The sequence below is a fragment of the Mixophyes fleayi genome, chromosome 6, assembly GCF_038048845.1.
Source record: "Mixophyes fleayi isolate aMixFle1 chromosome 6, aMixFle1.hap1, whole genome shotgun sequence".
Lineage (NCBI taxonomy): Eukaryota > Metazoa > Chordata > Amphibia > Anura > Limnodynastidae > Mixophyes > Mixophyes fleayi.
Genome location: NC_134407.1, coordinates 191,745,666 through 191,766,848, shown reverse-complemented (window position 1 = coordinate 191,766,848; position 21,183 = coordinate 191,745,666). Strand labels below are relative to the sequence as shown.

Sequence of the window (21,183 nt, the reverse complement as noted above, 5' to 3'; positions counted from 1 at the left end):
GAAGAACCCGGAGCTTCATACATTTACCCCCTACACTAAATTATGATTATTCTAAAAGTATTATTATTATTATTATCCTTTATTTGTTAGGCCCACAAGGTTTCCGCGGCGCCGTACACCGTACAAAACAGTCGACTATACAGGGTGAAACAGTACAAAACAATAAACAAAAATACCAATACTTCAGAAACTCCAGGCAGGCTGATGCAAAAAACGGAGCAGAAGAACAGGTAGGGAGACATGAGGGAAGAGGGCCCTGCTCAGGTGAGCTTACATCCTAAGGGAGGGAAAACAGAACAGGCACAAGGGGAGCCAGATGAGGCAAGGGGGAGAGCGAGTGGAGGGGTTAAGTGGATGGTTGGTAGGCTTTGAGGAAGAGGTGGGTTTTCAGCGCACGTTTGAAGGAGCACAGAGTAGGAGAGAGGCGGATGGAACGAGGGAGTTCATTCCAGTGAAGGGGGGCAGCACGGGAAAAGTCTTGGATTCTGGAGTGTGAAGAGGTGATAAGAGTTGAGGAGAGGCGGCGGTCATTGGCCGAGCGCAGGGAGCGGGTGGGAGTGTGAATGGAGAGGAGGTTAGAGATATAAGGGGCAGTAGAGTTGGAGAGAGCCTTGTAAGTGGTGGTGAGGAGTTTGAAAAGGATTCTGTAGGGGAAGTATCTATAATTGTGAACGTGAGCAGTCTTACTGACACACCTCCACATACAGAAGTTGCCTCTAATGTCACTTGGCCCTACTATAGTTGGTTGGATGATCAGTGGGGTTATTTTATTCCTAGATTCACCAATACTTTGCTGTTATGATCATGGTCATAAGCATCTCTAGTGTCTAGTGTTGCCAATAAATTACTGATACGGGTATCATGTTGCTTGATATGTACAGGTTTGGTCCCTTGATGGCTGTCACATACTTAAGATGTTCTTTGAAGCATTTTTACTGTTAGTAAATTGAAGAAGTTCCATTCCTGTGGCATTTGTCATCTTCTCCAGCAACCTAAATAAATCTCTCTAACCTCAAAACGTGTCTGTGGTATATGGATATCACTTACAAGCCTTTACTGTACAAAAAGAAATGAAAATTCTTTGGTGATAGAATTACTTAACAAAAAAGCAAATTGATGGAGTTCTGTGAGCTACTCTTACACACTGAATTAGTACATACATATTGTGGCAATGGGAGTGGCTTTCCACAGTCCTCTCAGAGTGCAATTAGCTATGGAGCTAACAGTCTGCAAGTAAAAGGCTGCAGACCAAGGCATACACAGGTGTAGCACTATGCTTATGTTCAGTTGTGTACAGGTCTGAGACGTGATAAAGTAAGTGTAAAATGTGATTTACTTACATGCTTTAAAGTGTTTATTTCCACAGCTAACAGCAGAGCTCATAAGAGTGTCTGTACTGAATAGGCGTTACAGAGCACATGATGATCAGGTTGGGAGCACAGGCACAGCCAAATTGGGCCTTTCCTGATATAACTGGTGTATGCATGGTACCGAAGCAGATGCAGCCGATTCAAGTCCTGGGTTTGTCATAAGTATCCCAAGTTTCAGCAATATCATTTGCACCAGCTACAGGGCAGATATGCCGACACCTGGCAGATGACAGACTCAACAACTTCTTGTTTGAATAAACTGTGCTTTTATTGTTCACATTGCCAATAATACAGAACACTTACATGAGGATGACACCAGGTGACCTTAGCTCTGGCTGGACACAGACCTCCTGCCTAGGTACCGGCCAACTAGCTGGCATCCGTTGCTCTGCATAAATGGAATAAAGGTTGAAATACAATAAACCCCTTCATTTAGTCTAATTACCTCATTAGACCCTGTCCTCCACCTGTGCATGTTTAGCTTATGAATCTTACCGCGCAAGAACTTAACCCTGTCTGCAGCCTGTACCGGCAGACTCCCTAGGGATCTCACCTGTGCCTATGCAGGAGAAGTGTGGCAAATAACCCTCTTTGTTACATACCCCTCCCCTTAGTGGACACAGCACAGAGCACAAATCTGCGAGAGAGAGCGTCTGTTTTTGTGCAGACTCGTTAGCCTATGCTCTATTTTATCTGTTTAAATTCATCATTAACAATCTTGTTGTCTCTGAATGAAGACACAACCTCAGGTTCACTTAAAGTGGTACACTCCGGAATGGAAGCAGAGACATCTCTATTTCGGTGTATCGTTTGGTTTACCTGACGGTTTAAGTCGAGAGACAAGGAAAGGTCTATTGCCATTTTAGGTGTCCTCAAAACCCCATCTAACAGTGCACGAATGGGGACCTTATCTTTTTGGGCCCTTTTCAACTGTGGCTGTACTGTGACAGTGGGATGGATTTTCTGGCATACAGCTAGGTGGACTTTGGACCAGTAAAACCTACCGAGAACTTGTCTAGTTCTACCTTCTCCTAGGTGCTGCCACCCACCTGAGTGTGTGCAGTTTTTAACACTAAGGATACATGAACTTGTGGCACTACTAATTGTTCTACCTTTCTCCCCTTTACAGTAGCATTTCGGAACAACATATACTTTTTGGCAACATACAATGGCATACAGCCTGCCGAGATGACAGGTTTTGCAATATCACCAACATTATTAGCCAATTTAAAGACATGTTGTAAAGGTCACATCATTTAACTGGTTACGTGCAAAGTTTTGCATATGTTAGGGTTCTGTAAAGTCAGACCAGTCTCCTCTGCACGGTCACCAGCTGTTGAGACTATCGGCTGCTCCGGTGTGGGAAACCAAAGACACCTCTGTGATGGTTTAAACTTTTTCCCCAGGTTCAAAAGCTACCAGATATGCTTCCACGTCATCGTCAGGAATTACTTTCTGTGGCGCAAAAAGTGAAGAAGACAGGTATTCTCCTCCTATGCTGCTGTCACATTCACCAAGACTCCTGGTTGGTTGCTATAGGAAACATCTCCACTTTTTCAAACCCACCATTAATACCGCTTTCATACTGCCGCCCCGGCAATATCCCGGGTTTTTCAAGCCGGGTTTTTGCCGGGGCTCGGAGCGTCCCAGCTCAGAAACACCATTCATACTGCACCTCGGACCCGGGAATTTCCCGGGTTGACCCCATTCATACTGCACAAGTCTGTGCCCTGGCAATTTGTGGGAGTCATCACCAGAGCAGTTTTCATTGGCTGAAAAGGTGATACACAATATAATAATACAATAATGAATAAAGGATACCTCCAATTGGCTTATATATTTAATCGTACTAGTCTAGGAAGGCTTTCTGAAAGGCATGAAGAGACTGGGAAACATATATTTAAGGGAAAGTTGTAGGAGCTTTTAAAGCTAGGCATTGCATATTTCAATGATTACCCCAAAAGTCTAGACTTCTAGATGGAAAATTAATGGCCTCTTTTTGGCAAGCATAAAATGAATAAGAAATGCCTAATTCCAAATTGAAACTCCACACAGATAAGGCTAAATCAAACCCATGCCCGCAGTGTCGTGGACCCCTGGAGTGGCTCCCACCGATGACATCATCCTCCAGAGACAGGCAGACAGCCAATCAGCTTGTTTTCTGTGCAACCCGGGTTAAAGAATTTAGCTAATTGCTAGTCATCATCATCATCATCAACATTTATTTATATAGCCGAGGGAGATGATACCATTTCTAGTCTAATCTTATCAATCTTGTCCTTGATGTAGGAAGCAAGATCCTGGGAACTGATAGTAGTCAGAAGGGGTTGGGTGTGGGGGGGGGGGGGGGGGGGGGAGGGGTTGAGAAAAGATTTAAATGTGTTAAAGAGGCGTTTGGGGTTAGAAGCTTGAGCATAGATGAGAGACTGGAAGTTTGTTTAGCATTTCCTTAGGAGTGGTAGATAGCAGTATATGTGAAGAAATCATTAGAGGTACGAGATTTACTGCTTAAGAGAACATTTTTGAAGAATTTGTGTTACTTTAATGTGCCCTGGCTGACATTGAAGTCGACGTGGAGTATAAAGATTTTCTGGAGCCACTTGATCAAAGGCTGTTGCTAAGGTTTGGTAAAAATGAGGTACTGTCATATCAGGGAAGGAGAATGTAGAAATATATATAGATATTATTAAAATGATTAACCTTTGTTTATATAGGGCAAACATATTGCACAGCGCACTTTTAGAGAATATTTGCTGATGAGGCGTTATTTTCTCCCGTGCTGATTTAGTCACTTTTTGGGCTGGTCACTTTCCAACATGAATGTCAGTCATTTTTCTGTGCAGTACACACACAATTCACGCCCTGCTTTCTTCAGAACACTTTGAAGTTCCCTAAAAATACCATTTGGTTTCTTTATAACCCAAAACTGGAATGCACAGTATTTTTTTTTTTATTTTTTTTTTTAAAAAGTGGTAAAATAGCAGAAAAATTATGTTTTCCTCACATCTACCAAATACAAGTTTGGAAAATGTATATATATATAACATGGATTACCACTCCGTCCTGCATAGCTGAAGGTCTTTTGATAAAAAAAAGGTACCACATTTTTAATTTTTGTATGTATGTAAAGTTTCATGTACACCAGCTCTTATTTATTTGCTGTAGTATAGTCAGTATATATGTGGCACTATCTGTTTGAAAGAGAGACTCTCCTCAAACAAAGGTTCACCTGTGCGGCCATGATGGGGGGGAGATAAAGGCTTTTTTAGGGACTCCTTCATCCCTGGACTATTTCTTATTTGCTATAGTGTAGTGGTTATCAGGGGCAAACACAGGATTTGTATAGAGGGGTTTCCACACCATGCCGCAAGTGGGCATGCCTATAATTTTAGACAGTGCTTGGCTGCTCTCCAACTCTTCCTATCCCCATAATATACATGGGCAATACTGCGTGGACTACTGTTAGGTGCACACAGCTCTCCCTTTTCAAGCAGAGCCGTGTGAAGCGGGGACAGGGTCCAGCCACCTCAATTATACAGTGCCCCAGGTGTGGAGGGGGTTTCCAGGTACTAGGAACCCCCCCTCGGTTTGCCTATGGTTATATTGCCTAGTGATCACAAGTGACCATCGCAAGGGTCCCACTCGGCCTTAGCATACCTCCCCACATCTGGGTAGGAAGCATCGAGACAGGGGGCATGGCCAAAACATGATGGGGGCGTGACCAAGACATGATGGGGGCGTGGTCACAATCTGGAGCATGCCTAGTGCCCTATTCTCTCCTCCAAACCACTTCATTGCTATGCACACAAGACCCGTTCACCGCTGCTCTGCCATGCAGGCAACACCTCCCTAATTTCACAAGATCGTAATGGTAGGACAGAGCCCTCAAATCGGGTCTCTTGCGCCTAAATAGGAACAGATGGGAGGTATGGCCTTTTCAGTGAAGGGGTTAATCACGCACTTTAGAGCCCCAGGGGAGCTCACAGTCTAAATTCTCTCCCATACAAACATACACACCAGGGTTGATTTCGTCAGAAGCCAATTAACCTACCATTATGTTTTAGGACTGCGGGAGGAAACCAGAGCACCCTGAGGAAACCCACTGAGATAACATGCAAACTCCACACAGATTAAACTGTGCTCTCGTATATGTCTTTTGTCATATGTCTATTGTGTTTGTATCATGAATGTATCCTCTGTTGCATGCTATTATGCCTTCTGTGTGTGTTGCCTGTGTGTGTTGCTATGTCTTCTGATTTGTGTGGCTCCTGCGGTTTTGCAATGTGTGATTGCATTTAATGTCTTCCATGTTGTGTTTTTTCTTTCTCAAGTCTTTTACAGGATGAGCTGCAGCCTCAGGGTCTGCACTGGGTCCAGCTGTGTGGTCTGTGGGAAGGAGGAGGGGCTGTGCATGGTGTGTGTATGAATGTGTGTGAATGTGTGCTCTATATAAGCCTCTGCAGGGTGCTCTCTGCTCTAGTACCAGGGCAGGATCTGCGCAGCATCACCAGACTGCAAGTCCTAGGCAGAGGCTAGGTGAGTGTAAGACACTGTGAATGTGGACAGGGAAATATTACTTTGCACTTTATGTCTGCATTAGGTTAAATACATAGATGTTTTCTTTATCAGGAAACTACTTCCAAAACTGTTTTATTGTTTGTTTTTTTTCATTAGGCTGTACTTCACCTGTGACTATCTTTTTTTACCCAGCAAACATACTTTTCTTTATTCAAAATGAATCCATCCCAGTGAGAGTTTCCCAATCAACTAGAGTGCATTTACTTACCAACCAATAGATCCCATATGTAATGTTGAAATCTGCAAACATTGACCTTAACTTACAACACTAAGAACCCCAGACAAGAGCCTTTGACCCACAAGTTGGTTCCTAACCATTCATGTTGCATTCTGAAGTCACACATACTCTAGTAAGATTCCTTCCACCCTTACACTCAACTCTGCAGTGGAGTAATGACTGATTCTAATCCGATATAGCCAACTCAACTATATCTACATTCCATTTATCTTCAGTGACAGCCTGGTTAATTCAGTATATAGACAGACTAAGGGGCTCTTCTTAGCTTCTCTCTGATGCTGGTCCATTGCACTTCTGGGCTCTATAGAAGCGATATAGTCTAGTATAGCTATAATTACTGCTTTGATAGGTAGTTATCCAAATATATGCTCTTTTTTATTAAATGCATTGTTTAAATTGTCAGCAGACTCGCCACAAAGTGTTTTTTTGTGCAGTTTTATTTTATTTTATTGCAAAGTAGTCAGATGCAAGATTGAACGTACCCTACAATGTAGAGGTCTTGTTGATGTTTCTAGTATTTATGTTTGTAAACTCCTAAGCGTTATCTGTTATATTATGGTTTCTGGTTGGGGAATATCTAGAACTTCATGGCCAGATGACAAGTGCTGAAATGTTTCTTATCAAGTGATTTAAAAAGTAAAATGAAGAGAATGAGCACAGTCAGGGGAAAGACTAATATAGAAAATAGGCAGTATTGCCAATGATTATCATGGCTTTGCAAAAAGGAGTGAATGGAAATAGTTTTAAGTTAAGACATTAGGATCAATTATGTGTCAAGGAAATAAAGCTAAAATCAGTTAAAAATTACTTTCTTCAAATGGCAAATGGTTCGGAGAGTTAACAATTGTAGGCATTATTTAATAAGTGTTTAATGTGTGTTCTCAAAGCCTATTAACATGGCTGCTAAGATTGTCCTGGACAATCAGTACATGCTTCCGCAAGGACAAAAAGAGGCATAGTCAATCCAGGTGGGAAAGCCTAGTGTTTCTGACATTCAAGGCTGTCCCAGCCCCTACAAAGACCCTTGGATTTGTGAACTAGACATACCTCCCAATATTCACGGTTCTCGGGACAAAAGTTCCAACTGTCAGGACGGCTAAAATGGGACAGTAGAAAGGTATGTATTAGTCCAAAAATGATTGTACCCCATACTTGCCAACTTTCATAGATGGAGCTCTGGGAGATGCCAGTTAGGGGGCATGGTGGGAGGGAAGAAGTGGGCAGGGTGCAGTCAATCCCGTCATTATTTTGGCCCCGTCCCTTCAACATGTTGCGGGGCCAAAATGACACGAATCCCTGCGAATCACGTCATTGAGGCTACCATGCTGCCCACTTCACTGGGAAGTGGGTTGGATGCGGCAGAATTCCCTGGAGTCCGGGAGACCTTCCTGGACTTAAGGAGTCTCCTGGACATTCTGGGAGAGCTGGCAAGTATGAGATAACTGCGCACACACACTTTTTGGCAATCAGTCGATTTGCATCAATTTTGTCATTGCCTGCAGCGTTCGCAAGCATTATCACTCAGTAAAACAGTTGTTAAGTGCATAATACACAATGCTACTGGAAAGCTTTGCAATGCATTAATAGGCACGTTTCTAGCGCTCTGTTAAAGCAAGGACAAATTGCAACGTTTTGTCTACGATTGAACTAGTATTATTTTGAATGCCCGTGCTTATGTGCCCTAATAAATACAGTTATAAGGAAGGGAAAAGAGGGCATTTGCCCTGATATAGTCCAGCTCTAGAAGGACTGTTTAGACCAAGATTTCCTACAGTTTGTCATGGTTCCAATATAAACTATATTATTATTATCAATATTAGACTGCACTTTGTCATGCTTCCAAAATGTATGTATTATTAATATTTGTCTGTTTTTGAAAGCAAACATAGTTTTATTTAACACTGGCTTCTTAATCAGGAAGAATGTTGGGACCCAATTAGTTTCTTGCCCTGTGTCCCCAGATTTCTTAACAGCGCTGTTGTAGGTAATAAGTATTAGGTGACACAATTAATTAATCTTCTTGCCACGATTACTATATTGCATTTATAGTATATATTTTATGCTTATTTAACCACACCACTTTTCTATGCAACTACTTGCACGTTCTGCTGATAATACTGTTTGGGTGTTATTGAGTACGGTCCCACCCCATGAGGTGATCCTCTGTATGTCAGAGAGGAGACATATTATACCTCCTGTGCTTACTGGCCTGTCTTGCGCATAGCTTGAAAAACCATTGAAATGCATCATGTCATCTTGTACAGGTCTGGACGTGTTTTTACACAACTTAAAAAGACTAAACCATAACCTAAGTTACACTCAGCAATTTCGGTCACCAATACTACACCCTGCACTCTGATGTAAAATGTGTCTCAAAGTGGAATCTGCTTCATGGTAGTAATAGGACAAGGATATAAACAACAAGACAAGCGTTTTGAAAACTGAGATTTTGGCAAGCCTGATATGGCCTGGTTCATTCTTACCAATTACTGCCTTGGTGTTAAACAAAGCCCGTGACAGATTGGGAGAGTGGTTTCGGGGAGCCGTTGGAGGTGAAAATTAGGTCAGCCATGAAACATCTGCTCTTTTGCTATTCCACTGACTGTCAAACACTCCAATTTAGAACACAGATGAATTTGATATCTTATTTTTGTCATTAATTGTGTTATCTTAAAAAAATTAATTGAATAAATTGGTACGCTTATTTTCATGATAAGTATAGCAGCATATATGTAATCATCTGTGGTTGCGTATTTTACGTTTTCTGTGTAATCTGTTCCAAAATAGTTATATTGTGAGGTATACTTTATATTTTAAACTCCTCTTCAAGTAAGAGATAAACAACCACTGTTACATACCAGTCTCTGCAGTTGCCGGTTTGCGCACTCGAAGTGACACTAAAATCCCAGATTTGTTTGTGACAAAAATGTGTTAAGTTTAGTAAGAAAAAAATAAGTAAAAAATTAAATAAAAACAATAAATTTATATATATATATATGTATATATATATATATATATATATATATATATATATATACACACAAATATATATCTGTATTTTTTTTTTTTTAAACATTAATGCATTAAAGTAAATAGTTTCTGTTACTGCAGTCCAGAGATACTTGTTACATTGGCTTCCCCATTATTGCCGGCAGTGTTATTGTTGGTGATATAAATGTTATTGCCAACTTTATCTCCTTTCCTGGGTAATGCAATAATGTGCCCTATCACCCAGCTAAAACACCCATTTGCTTTAGCAACAGCGCTCTTTATCCTTTTGATAAATAGGTCTCTTTTAATCTCCTGAGTTGAAAAACTATTGAAGTATTTTGAGCTACACCCAATTTATAATACATACCTCCTAAGTGTCCCGACTTGGTGGGATGAGGGTTCTGTAGCGCCATCTCTATTGGGTCAGGTATCACTGCTCCTCTGCATAGGGGCAGGTACGTGGGGCAGCAGATGGTTGTTAGAGGGTAAGGACAAGCCTGTGCTTCAAAATTGCTAGGCTGGCCCTCATTGCGACATGGCCACGCCCCTTCACGAGGTACCATAATATATCTGAATTTATATCCTTGACTATCAACAACTTCCTAGCAAATTTTTTAATATCATAAAGACTCATATGTTTCGTCATAGTGCACTACAGGCCACGCACACACAGTAAGCAAAACAAGGTTTGAGAGTCAGCAAAATGAAGGGAATTTAAAAAAAAAAGTTCTTGATGCAAACTTACAGTATATATATTAGATGCTTTACATTGTAAGTAGAGCTAATGATACTTAGAAGTTACAGTATTTACCTTTTAAAGTGCAAACTATTCATATGCAATTGTTTATGGTAGTTTGTATGTATATCATATATATATATATATATATATATATATATATATATATATATATATATATATATATCATAAGTGATATGAAGGGCACTATTTCAGGCAGCAGAATTGATCTTCACCGACGGGGGCTACTGCCAGCTACAGTATAGCGGAAGCCTTTCACAGATTGGGCACATTTGCCCACTCTCCCAGAATGTCTGAGAGACACCCGAATTTCAAGTAAGTCTCCCAGACTCCTGGGAAAGCAGCTTTCATGACGCGATTCGCAGTGAATTGCGTCATTTTGGCCCCGCTTCCCATGGCAAAATGATGTGTTCACATCATTGCGTTATGGGGACAGGACCAAAATGACAGGATTCGCTGCATACTGCACCCTTCCACCCTCCCATTTCACCACCCCCCTTCTGGAACCTCGTGGAGGGCAACACTGCATAGTTAATGGGTATGAGATAGGGTGAAGCTTTATCTTTGGCACCCACTCCAGATTTAGGGCTTTTTCCAGCTTCATAAATAAGAAAAAAAGAGACATTTGAGAGGTATGACCCTAAATCTATATCAGGCCTGGCTCAAGAACAAGGCAATTACCTTGTGCATAGTTGCCAACATTTTAAAATAGTTTTCGGGGACATTTTGATACTGAATCGGGGAATCAGAGAACGGCACATGTGATCAGTATTGGTGGAACTTGGAACACTGCAAACCCCATCATGTCAAGTTTACTGAAAATGACTATGACATACTTTTTGAGTTTAAAATATCTTCATCAAATATATTTATAATGCCAAAATAATAAAAAAATATTTGTCAAGAATTGCATCTAGCATGCAAAAAAATTAGGATTTTGTTGTGCAGTTGGTTAATATTTACTAACAGAGATACTTTCAGGGCCATATCATTAAAACCTGGAAATTTGGTACAATTGGCAGCTATATAATGGGATTGGGTGATGTGTTTTTTTCATCTCAGTCCTCAGACACTGTTGAGCCAGCCCTGATCCATAACATAGTTTAATTACACAAATTATTTTCAGCCACTCTCAGCTGTAAGCCCCATACTGGTTTGGACCCTGATAGGTATCCTCATCCTGCCGTATTAAAGTGCACGTGAAAGACAAATATTCTCTGTACAGCGCTGCAGAATTGGTGGCGCTATATAAATAAATGATGACGATGACCAACTGCCATGAATTTAAATCTTGTATTTCAATCGGATGTCAAAATGTTACTATATATCTCACTAGACATCTTTCTTCAGATATGCTTACTCTTTTAGGGCCTCCTTTAGAATTAACTGCAAATCCAGCTAAAGGCTGCATATTAGTACTTGGATAAACTATTCCGCAATGCACGGAGGTCAAATGGATTTTTTTTTCCATGCAGGATAATACTACAGGTTTTATTGCATGTAGCACAGAAATACTGAGCTTTACTTTAATACTGAGATTTTTCGGGGCCTGTTTATTAAATCCTGATGATAGGGATGGTTTTGTAATGCAGTTTATTGCAACAGGAGAAAACCTTCTAAACAACATAATTTACTAATAAAATATCGCTGACCACTACTCAGCTGCCCTGGCGAAACCGGCCCGGAGCAGTAAGCAGTAAGGTTAAGTTACCGGTCTATGTAGCGTGGTATGTAGATTTGGGGTTCAGTTCCAATTTCTTAAAAACAAAGTTTAAAAATCGATAAAGTTTATTTTAAAAAGTGAAAAAAGAGTTTTTAAACATTAAAAATCTTTTAATGGTTTTGTTCTGTTATCGCCATGGCAATAACTCTGTGGTTCCCAAACTGTGCACCTAGGCTCCCTGGGGTGCCTTGGGGATCTCACAGGGGTGCCTCGGCCAGGGCCAGTGGTAAGCAAGACGGGGGACTACTTGGTAATTTTTTTGGCTTAGGGGTGCCTTGAAAATTTTTGGGAGACCCTAAGAGTGCCTTGAACTGAAAAAGATTTGAATCCACTGCAATAACTAAACAGGTATCATGGCAATACAAATACCGCTGCCGTACATGTTGAATAAGCTTTCGCGGACAAAATGGCTTCCACCCTTTCAAAGATGCCCTTTAGCTACTTTATTGCTCCTTTATCTCCTTTTCTGCCAGCCCCTCCTTAATGCATCTCTTGATATAATATTTGAGCTGGAGAACCAATCAGAAGCCGCAATCTCTGTGATATCATGGAGATTGCTGCTTCGGATTGGTTCCTCGACTCAGCCCCCCCCCCCCCTCCCATGCAGTTTATGGCTGAGTCTGTGATACGAACTACAAAGTCGCCAGAAAAATGGCTGCAAGGAGCGGATAGGTCCTGTGCCCTGTGTGTTGTGCTTTAAAGTCACCACAAAGTGCTTTTATGTGCAGGAGACAGACTTTAAAATCCGTTACTAGTCTCAGAGAGAATACACTTGGACGTCACCAGTTCTTATTTTGATTATAATGTAGAGTGTTTTATTGCGATGTGTTTTTTGTTTTTTTTAAACTTAACAAAAACCTGTAAAAACCTCACCCCACTATCCAACTACGCTGGCAGCTCATCAGAGAAAGCGTTTTTTATCCCAAAGCTCAGGACCGAAGCCAAATTCAATCTGTTTTTTTTTTAGTGTTTTGACTCCAGAAACAAAGACATTGAGTTCCTTACTGAGATAATATCACTAATTGTGAACAACAAAACATATTTTGCAGAGCTTTTCCGGCTGGATAGAAAAATACGCAGCATGCAAAAATATTTATTGAACACAAAAAAATGTTTATTTATCATTTTTTATTTTTAGTGTCTGGGTGATGCATACACTTTCCATGTTATTGTTATGCAGCGGGAACAGCTTTAGAGGGACATTACACTGAATAAACATTTATTATCAAAACATTATATTGTTTGTATGACTTTAATGTATAATAAAACATTGATTTCACATATGATTCATATGCAATATTTATCATTGGTTGATAAAGCAATGAAGCGTTATATCATGATGTGTTCACTGTTCCATTGATCTATCCTCGTGTTTGTGTGGGTTTCCTCCAGGTGCTTCGGTTTCCTCCCACACTTCAAAAAATCATACTAGTAGGTTAATTGGCTGCTATCAAATTGACCCTAGTGTGTGTGTATGTGTCTGTTACGGTATTTAGACTGTAAGCTCCAATGGGGCAGGGACTAATGTGAGTTCTCTGTACAGCGCTGCAGAGTTAGTGGCGCTATATAAATAAATGGTGATGATGATGATGATGGATCATTTTATCATGACAGATAGGGCCATCTTAAGCCTTTAGAAGCGCCTCCTATCTGAGCAACTGTATCTTATGTATCGAGTATTCTTAAGATCAAAGATGTTACCACTGGTATACCTTTTTGGGATTTTGAGAGGGAAGAAGAGATCTTTTTACTCTGGATAGTTTTAGAGCTGGGTTTACGGTTAGTTTAAGATTATGGCTTGAGCTAAGGTTAAAACTTCATGTAGGTTAAGATGTAAACATCTTGGGCTAATAGAGAAATTGTAATGTAAGTATTTAGATTATAAGGTTGAGCCTAGCATGTATTTATTTTCTACTTTATAACTTTACATTTCACTTGAAAGAGGCAACTGACTTCTAAAACATGGAGTCTCTTGTCTTCCGAGGACACCATGGGGCGGAGATAGAAGCTATGTGTAGATTATGATGTCATGATCAATAAGATACACAGTTGCAAACTACTTATCATTATTAATGGCATAGCTAAAGGCCTCTGATTACCAGCTTAAAATCTGAGATGGAGCCCCCAACAGAGCCCAACTCAGGAAGAGGCAACATAGGCCTCTGCCTAAGGCACCACACCTGGAGCCCCCAACAGAGCCCAACTCAGGAAGAGGCAACATAGGCCTCTGCCTAAGGCACCACACCTGCAGCTGCCCCATGCAGCCTTAGTGTAATTCCTGTAAATATTTCTATAGGTAATGGGCTGCAGTCAGTGGGGGAAGGAATGGTTTGGGAAGCTCCTTTCCTATTGCTGAATCTGCTATGTGTAGCTCAACTGTACATGTCCATTATGTCAATGGTCATGTGACTCACCAGGGAAAGATCTTCCCTTACACGTGTCACACAATGTGACGTTCATTCGGAGCTCCACCTTAGGTGAATACTAATGGGTGAACATTGAGGACACATATTTAAACATTTACTGCCTTTCCTGCAACACTGGAAATAAAGCTCAATTCTTCCTTAAAATTGGTATGTGAAAAGTGATGTTAGCACAGGTACCTGCTGAAGGCCAAGATCCCTACATGGTCTGGGCCTTCGCTTCTACCATCCAGGTTCTAATGTTTAAGATGTTGTCACCACGCACTGACGCAGTCAAATTAGTTACCCATGAGCATAAATTTAGGGGCCGTTGGGCAGAGGGAGTGAGAACGGAGTGCTAGAGGAAGCTAAGGGAGTGGCATGCTATACAAATTATGGGGTCTATGTATTATGCAAGTTTTCGGTGGATAACATCATTTTTAAGTAGCCTATTGATTTATTACTAGGGGATCATCTGAAGCTGGCGTTAGCCATTGAAGCCTATGGGGAGAGCATTGCGCTAGAGGGATCTTTGGCTCCCTCACCACATCTGCCTGGTTTCCCCGCCAATCACTATCGCAAAGGTGGACACTTTGCAATACTGGCCATAGAGGAGATAAGTAACCTGTGCGTTTGTCAGGACAGCCGTTTATTGTGACTGTTGTCCCAGCAGAACACTTTTAATACAAGGTCACAATATTTGATTTCTTATCATTGTGATAAGAAATGAACATGATTGTGCCAAAAAAAACATATTTTTTTTTATATATGCCCTTTAGTCTTGTAGCCCAATCATAATAAGAAGCAAGAAATCCAATTGCTCAGTAATTGTAACAATTCATTTTCTGGGGGCTTCTTTTTCTTTTTCACCTTTGGCTCCCAAAACCTAGGGCCTCCTCTGCCCCCAACACCACCTTTGCTCCATTACCCAATTCCCACCTTCACAATAAAATAACCTCCACACAAGCATCACATATCTCATTTTTAACTATTTCTCCCACAATGCCTTTCACACTGTGGAGTGAGTCTTGCTCATTTTCAGTGGCCTCTCCTGTTCATTGTTTAATTGTGATCTGCCCTTGTCTACTTCCCTTGTCTTTATCAGCCACCCTTGTCTTTTGTCTTAACTAACTTGTTCCTGTTTGCCCTCTCTTGACCCGTGATTGTTTGTTCCCCTTTGTCTTTTGTTTTATACCAGCCTAACCCCTCCTTGTGGGTCTCCCCTTTAATCTCCTTTACTGAACCAATCTGCTACATTGTGAACCCAGCGAAATCCTATTCAAACCTGGTTTTATATGTCTCAATAACATAAGCTACTATATAAACCGGGAAATACTTTATTTGTAGTGGGGAAATATAATAAGGATGGTTGAGACTATAGTCCAGGACCAGACTTATAGCAGGTGGTCCTGGGCTGCCCCATCCTAACATAATGATGCAGGAACTTACTAGCAGGAACCTTTAACAAAATAGGAAATCAGCAAGGGCCCAGCACCCATGTTTCTCTGTGCATGTGATCTAGCATGATAAACTGCAGGCTTCTTGTTCCCAGCTCCTGTCTGACCACCGCACAAAGCACACACATCACATATCAGTGACCTGTATGGCAGTGAGTGATAGCACAATAGCAAGTAGAAGGTTGATGGTTGATGGTGATTAATCTAATTAAGCAAAAATATATTTGTGTATTCATCACCATCATCACCATTTATTTGTATAGCGCCACTGATTCTGCAGCGCTGTACAGAGAACTCACTCACATCAGTCCCTGCCCCATTGGAGCTTACAGTCTAAATTCCCTGACACACACACACACACACACACACACACAGACTGGGGTCAATTTGTTAACAGCCAATTAACCTACCAGTATGTTTTTGGAGTGTGGGAGGAAACCAGAGCACCCGGAGGAAACCCATGCAAACGCCGGGAATCGAACTCATGGCCCCAGTGCTGTAAGGCAGATGTGCTAGCCATTAAGCCACCGTGCTGCCCATACCTTTATTAAGGTATTCGGCCATGTGGTAGATTTTGTTAATTTTATTCTACGTGCAATTTTGTGGGTGCCAGTTTATATTTGTGTATAATACACATCTACAATCACCTGAATGTACGCCCCGGCCTCTTTACTATGCCCGGTGATAACTTAGATTTTCAACCTTTATTGCAGTAATAATAAATCTAGTTTCACATCAATTTAAGAAGAAAATTTTGCCGGAGCAGGTGAGTGATGCTCAGCTCCATGTCAGTATTGGCTGACATCAGTGAAAGTACTTTTACCACTTCACCAGGCAGGATGCCTCTGCGCATGTGTGATTGGGCCCTGCGCATTGGAACTGGAAGCCCGGTCACTTTCATTAAAAAATAAAAATGTAAAAGTAGAAAAAAAACATTTGAATATCTTTAACTAAGGAAAAATGCTTTAAAATATAAATAATAAAGTGTTTTTTTTCCCCCGGTACTGACCCATGACTATGGCCATCTTGAGATGGTGATGGTGATAGGAGGACAGCGGCCGTACTTGTACGCCACTGTCCACGGTAAATAGGATCCTCCGTGCTTTGCATGGGAAAGCAAAGCCTTTGCCCGGCAAAAGTTATCACCGGCAATAGTCGGGTTTTGGTAAATAAGGATAAGCCCTAAATCCTTTAAAAATGTCTGTTTTTGTTTTGAGAAAGTGTTTTCCTCCGTTTCGTAAATAAGCACATATAACAATATAAGGAGTTTATGGTTGCAAATGTTGAAACCAGAATGTTTTTAAAGCAGCGATGACTCAAAGAAGGAACATTTGGAAGGAAAGTGAGACAGGAGATACAAATAGTCAGGAAACACAGTTTACACAATGATAAATACCCCCAAAAAATAAAATATGTTGCTCATTAATACCACCACTGTTTCAACACATTTGTGTTTCTATTTTATTTAAAAGAGATATTCAGCTGCTCTCATATCGCTCCTCCCCCTGTCCTGTTCCTCTAGTAAACACCAAAATTCTGAGGAAATGACTCGTGTTTTTATGATTTAATGTTTATTGCATCTGATTTCTCCTGTTTCCTTTCAAAATAAAGAGCTTAAAAAAATAAACAAAAAAAACAGAGGTTCTGTACAGTAATCTTTACGCAACAAGTAGAACCATGAGGGGCCCATGTTCATGATCCCCACTATTTGTGAATTCTTCCACCCAAATGACACCACATTAATTGTCTATGCTGCCACTGCAGGCAGAAATACTTTGAGTGATTGTGTTGGTGATGCTGGCACCTATGTGATGATTATAGCTGGTTTGATGGCTTCTCTTTTGCTTGGTCAAGAATTTCTAGTTCTCCATATAGTGTATTACTTACATCTTTAAGGCATACTTGCCAACATTTCTTTTTCTTTTTCCGGGAGATGCCGGCTGGGACGTGGGCGTGCAGGGGGCGGGGCGGCGAAATCACGTCATTTTGGCCCCGCCCCCGTGACGGAATGACGCAAATCGCGTCATTTTACAGCGGGGGCGGAGCTAAACGCCGCGATTCCGGGTGAATCGCGGCGTTTAAACTGAATTTTTCCCACGTCCTATCAGGGAGATTGCCACACTCGTCCGGGAGACTCTCGCAAAATGCGGGAGTCTCCCGGACAATCCGGGAGAGTTGGCAAGTATGCTTTAAGGACACTTAAATTCTTGCTTTTCTCATCATCACCATTGTTAATTTGTAATGAACCACAAAAGTCTGGAGCACCAGACAAATCATACAAAATATAGGTCATAAATAAAAACAGAACAAGTACGTACAAGTTTAACAAAGGAGTTATAGGCAGGACACAGACTCATTAAGGAAAGTAAAGCAAAAAAAAAGGAGTAACTTTGCACATTGGCAAAACTATGTTGCATTAGAGGGGGAGATAAATTTAAAATGTGGGGACATATTTAGAGTTAGGGTAGGGCATGTGCTAGATCGACTTTAAATGTCAGTTTAAGAATAATGCTATGAAGTATTTGTGTGCTACAGAAAAAAACAGTCAGTATTTAACTTATGTGCAAGATAATAAACTAATAGGCACCCCTTGCATTGTAACATGGTTTTGTCCAGGAGAAAACTTACTCATTTTTTGCCTTACTTTCCTTAATGAATCAGGCCCAGAGCGTACAGTGGGCCCTGCCCATAAGAGCTTCCAGTCTAGAGGAAGAGGGCAATAGGAGCTAGTGGGACTATAGGTAGTAGAGCACTCAGAGGTAGTAATATCATCTGGGGTAGGATAAAGTATAGGGAACAGGTGGGTTTTGAGAGAGCGCTTGAAAGATTGAAGGTTGGGGAAGAGTCTGGTCAGGTGTGGTAGGGAGTGAGAGGTGGTCATCAGGGAAGAGAGGAGGCGCGGGTTAGAGGCAGCTCTAAATGGTTGAGAGGGAGAGTCTATTGTGACAAGGTCAGAGAGGTTTTGGTGAGGGCTATGAACGTGAGAGTAGCTTGAAATGGATTCTTGATGCACTAGGGATCCAGTGTACAGATTTGCAGAAAGAAGAAGATCAGTCATGCTGCGGCATTTAGGATGGACTGGATCAGGGATAGATGGGGGAAGCCAGAAAGCAAGAGGTTGCTGTAGTCAGGCGATCATAAGATATAGATAAGGGTTTGGCAACATCCAGAGAAAGGGTGTATTCTGGCAATGTTTCAAAAGAGAAGGCGACATGACAGCTCAAGGGAAGGCATGTATGAAATAAAGTGGAGTTGAGGATGACACAAGGCAGCAGGTATGGGGAACTGGAGAGCGTGTGATGTTGCCCACTATGATGGGGGCTAGTGACATCGGGAGGGGGGAAGATGATGAGCTCCGTTCCATTTTGTTTAAACTTTTTATTTTCAATGCGGGAAAATAACAGTTACAAATGGTTTAATGTGGAGGAACCCCAGCATCCTGAGGGGCTCCTCCACACCCTTTTACAAGATATTGGCCCTGGGTGCTTCCTAGCACAATCAACCACTTCTTCCTCTCTAAAACCAAGATTCGCACTTCTCTCCGCTACATTACCATGCCCTCCGCCTAACTCTCTCTCCGCGTGGCTCCCTTCCCTCCTTCTCCCTGTTTATTTTATTCTCTATCCCCTGTCCCTTCCAACCCCTACCTCACTCCCCTTCCTACTTTTAATAATTAAACTCGTACATTGCTATTTCTTTTTCTGTAATTTTGTACAGTTGTATTGGTAACAATCTTATAATGTAACCTGGTTGTATATTCTCTTTGTTTCTTGATTGTTGCCATCATCTTTTCTGTATGCGATATTCTTAATAAACATAATTAAAAAAAAATATTACACACAGTACAATGTCCACCCGCCCCCAAAAATATAAACATGGACAAGAGGGGGACAGGGTGGGATTGCGGTGAGGAGAGGGGGGAGGACCATGGAGATTTAATGGTTGCAAGTGGAGAGAGAAACTGGGACAAGGAAAAATCTGGACTTGGCTAAGTTGGATAAAGAGGGTGAGACGGAGCTACTCAAGGGGTTTTGGTAGGTGTAAAGAGCATTCCTAGGTTCCCTAAAAAGTCATGGAGTCCATATTTTTGTAAAAAAAAATCTGGTCCATCATGGAGGTAATATGTGACCTTTTCCATGCATGTAACACACCAAAGACACAAGCTCTGCTCCATTGTGGACCTGTTAAGCTTCAGGTATCCACATAGTGATGTTGGAGATAAGCAGGTTTAAAGAGAAGGTCAGTGGAGGAATGGTGGATTTAGGTGTTATCTGCATAGAGATGGTAGCGAAAGCCGAAGAAACATATTAGTTTGGAGAGAGAAGAAGTATAAAGAGAAAAGCAGATGGAGTGAAGGGTGTCCAGCAGAGGAGGGCGGTTGTCATCTTTACATGAAAATCCATAAGTGGTCCGATATGTCTATACTCATGGCCCGTAAAGTCTGTTATGTGACCTCATAATAACATTTGTGGATCCCATGCACCACTGTATGGCTTCATTAATGACTCTCTATGAACTTTCTCAAGAAAGCGTCACTCAGTTTAGTTCCATTTGCACAGTCCTTTTTAAATTGTGAGTTAGGTCTAGTCAGTATGGAATTACTGCTGGCATAATATGGGAGTTTATACGTTTTGGTTTGTAGGATTTTCTTCTTGGGTGTAATTACTGTGCATGTTTCTCCATACCCACTGTTTTGTCTTTATTTACCCCACATAAATAAAATTGTAGGACTATAAAAAGGGTACAGTCTATAAAAAGCTAACAGTGCCCAGGGTGTAACTTGCGGCTTGATAGTATGAGTGGGTTAAATCTTATTCTGTATTTAGCCCATATGTATTGGGATTGCCCAAATGTGCTTTATACGCATATAATAACAGGGATAGAAGCAGCTAAAGTTACAGTTTGTCAGCGTATGATGTGGTCGCCTACAAACCTCATGATGTGTCCTGGAGACCTGGAATGGGTTTCTGTGCCAGTGAACTTTTCACATACTCATCTGCAAACCGTTATCAAAGAGAAGGCAGGAAAATTAGATCTGGAAATGTTGACTTGCTTACTGTGCAATTCTAAAGTTTGTTTTTCAAGGAGAAACATCTGATCACGAGGTTCTAACATCTGTTTACCGACTGTTATCTGCCCACATCTGCTGAAGTAACAGCAGTGGGAGTTCTCAACCCAGGAACAAGGGGCCCCTGTGCCTGATACTTACTGGTGACATCATAGAGTATTAAGATGGAAATCTGGACAAACAACCTTACTGTAATTGAATATTAAATGATGTGTAAACAAAAGTGTAGAATCACATGATGCTGAAGTATAGATGGTGAAATGAAATAGCAAACCATAACTCTCTTCTATAACATGAATGGCAGGACGCAGGTCTTTATATAGGTCACCTGGAGATGATTAAGGGAGCAGGTGAAACAGTTCTGAGCTGTACACATATATAGTTCTCAACATTCTAAAAAGAATTCCATGGACACCTTGAGGTACCGTACCACCCAACTGTCTTGAAGCTTTTTATTTTTTCAGCACTCTGTCTTCTCTATACATTACAATGATTCCACTGTGGCAGTGAAGGGGTGCTTCCCCAGAGGCATCAGCGGCTTTCATCGATTGCTCATTGGGACCTTACTGCAAATTACTCCCTCTTTATGGATTAATTTG

The 21,183-nt window shown here is 41.3% G+C and overlaps 1 protein-coding gene across 1 annotated transcript in view; it reads left to right on the top strand.

Annotated features, from left to right (window-relative positions):
* Positions 1-5,807: 5,807 nt before the first annotated feature.
* Positions 5,808-21,183, top strand: part of PLTP (phospholipid transfer protein) — a 31,834-nt gene continuing 16,458 nt past the window's right edge. Inside the window, exon 1 of the mRNA XM_075177713.1 lies at positions 5,808-5,906. The gene's annotated coding sequence lies outside the window, so the exon portion shown is untranslated. The remainder of the gene's footprint in view (positions 5,907-21,183) is intronic.